Here is a 2,827-nt window from a genome sequence, read left to right on the forward strand (position 1 = left end):
ACTTAATTATAGTGTTTTGGAAAACTCTCGATCTCAGCTATAAGAGTATCTAATAAAAAATAGTGATTGCCGTTTAAGATTTTTGTGGTGACCTTGACCGCGTTTTTCAAGGTCATCCCAAGGTCAAATAAATCCATCAACTAATAGATCTTTTTAAGCTATTTTTTCTGTCTATCCCATTTTTTTTAAAAATTAATATTTTCTGAGATATTTAGCCGTTCCGGAACGTTTGCCCTACCCTGTATATGATTTTATATGATCACTAGTTGGTTCGTTTACCGCTACGTTATACGCTTCTATCTCGTATTTAAGTTTAATTATGAGAATTATAGAAAAGCTTGCAAAGGGTGACAAATACGATTAAAAATTCTGATACAAGTTCTTCAGTGGAGGAACTTCAAATTTCAGATATTAAATTGATTTTATAAGTCGGACAAATAAATGTCCGGTGAATAAATGAAAATGGTCAGTTCATCATATATTTAAGATGTAATATCCAATATATATATAAATAAAATTTTTAATTTTATGTGAAATAGATAGATAAATAATTATATTATTATTTAATTATGTTGGGCTAAATATTCTATATATTTATATATCATAAAGGATGCATAATGTGATCTAATCATATATAATTAAAAATAATTTTATCTATACAGGGTGAGTTTTATTTCGTGTGTCAATCTTTTTATCATGCGGGAGATTATCGACTGCATAATAAATTGATCGGTACATAAATGTCAATTATTTGGATCGACCGTATCAAAGGCTCGAATATAATGTGTAAAATTAAAGCAAATTAAAAGCTAAACTTATGTAGTATGGATTTATTATTATTATTATTATTATTAAAGCTACGTATTTATGATGATGTCAGAGTAGCGAGGATGAGTAGTGGACGTAAAAAGTTTTATCACAGGTTCATAGAACTGTGTTTTTAATATCTAGTAACCGTATGAGTACAGAAGAAGAAGACCCGTCTCTCTCTCACGCACGCGTATAAACATACAGTCATGAAACATGAAAAATATATGAGAAACGAAATTAGAATTTAGAACATAGAATATATAGTGTAAAGAGAGAGGTTATACATTGCTCAATCTAACACTCCGCCTCAATGTATGAGCCGTAACATAAATGTATATATAACTTAAATTTTGCAAACACCAATATAAGAACGAAACTTAACAAATTGGTCTTCTGTGAGACTTTTCGTAAGTATATCAGCAGTTTGCTCTTTGGTATTTACGTAATGCACGTTGATTTCCTTGCTTTGGTACATGTTTCTAACGAAATTGTATTTAACATCAACATGTTTTAGTCTACGATGTTCCCATCGGCTTAATAGATGAATTACAGATTGATTGTCCTCATACACTACAATGGAATAGGCACTATTCACATCAAAGTCCTCTAAAAGTCCTTTTAGCCATATTGCTTCCGTCAAGGCTGTTGCCAAAGCAACATACTCTGCTTCAGTAGACGAGAGGGTGATTCCAGTTTGCTTCTTCGTTGACCAAGCTACCGTAGAGCCGAAGACCTGAAGTAGAAAGCCAGTAGTTGACTTGCGATCATTGTCTGTAGCCCAGTTTGCATCTACGTAGACTCGGAGTGGTGTTTCTGAATCTAAGCCTCGTTTGAACAGCAGTCCATAGTCGAGAGTGCCTCTAATATATCGAAGAACTCGTTTAAGGCCTTTCCAATGAGTTAATTTCGCATTGTTCTGGAAATGACTGTAATAGTTTACAGTAACACTTATGTCAGGACGTGTGTTGAGCATAAGAAACATCAGACATCCAACGAGCTCTCTGTATGGTTTTATCTCGATTATGACTTTTCCGTCGTCGTTTTCTTGTTTTTCAGGATTTACTTCCATGGGTGATTTAGAAGAATTGCACTCTGTCATTCCAAAGCGAGTGAGCATTTTTTCCATATAAGCTCTCTGGCTCAAGAATAGACCTCTTGATGTTTGCTCGATTTTTATTCCGAGGAAACCCAATTTCGCCAATGTCCGTCATAGCGAATTCACTTTTAAGAGCATCAACAATCTCTTGCATCTGGATTTCATTTTGGCCTGCAATGATAATATCATCGACGTAAAGCAGTAGATACAGCCGACACCTTTTGGATGTTGCTGCATAGAGACAATGATCTCGTTCTGATCTTTTGAATCCTAGGGTCAAAATGAACTCGTTGAATCGAGCATTCCATGCTCGTGGAGCTTGTTTCAGTCCATATAAGGAACGATTCAACTTACATACGAGACCATTATTTTGAGTGAATCCTTGAGGTAACTTCATGTATATTTCTTCATCTATAGTTCCGTATAGAAAAGCGTTTTTAACATCTAGCTGTCTAGTTTTTAGCCTGAGTTCGTTGGCTATCGATAGAAGAGTTCGCACCGTAGTGAGACGCGCAACTGGCGCATACGTTTCTTCGTAATCTAGGCCTCTTCGTTGAGAGCATCCTTTCACTACCAGACGTGCCTTGTATTTGTCGATGTTTCCGTCTTTATCCCTTTTTATCTTGAAAACCCATCTATTATCGATGACCTTTCTTTCAGGAGGCAATGGTATTAAGTCCCAAGTTTTGTTTTCGACAAGAGATGTAATTTCTTCATTTATTGCATCCATCCACTGCCTTTCATCATCTCGTCCCTGTATGTCGTCAAAATGTTGTGGAACATCTTCGACAAAGGATTCTGCACTTAAAGCCAAGACAGTGCAGTCATTTAAATACTTGGGCTTGTTTTTCTTTCGTGAGCTCTTTCTCAAAATCCCTGCTTCATCTTCCAGCGTTGTGTCTCTTCGATTATCATCTTCTT

General features: G+C 35.5%; 1 pseudogene; it reads right to left on the reverse strand.

The window, feature by feature from the left end:
- Positions 1-1,153: 1,153 nt before the first annotated feature.
- Positions 1,154-1,879, reverse strand: LOC145962233 (uncharacterized; annotated as a pseudogene).
- Positions 1,880-2,827: the final 948 nt, after the last annotated feature.

The sequence above is a fragment of the Camponotus vicinus genome, unplaced genomic scaffold (assembly GCF_025532165.1).
Source record: "Camponotus vicinus isolate PSW18456_S1 unplaced genomic scaffold, iyCamVici1.0 SCAF_11, whole genome shotgun sequence".
In the NCBI taxonomy this organism is placed as follows: Eukaryota; Metazoa; Arthropoda; class Insecta; order Hymenoptera; family Formicidae; genus Camponotus; species Camponotus vicinus.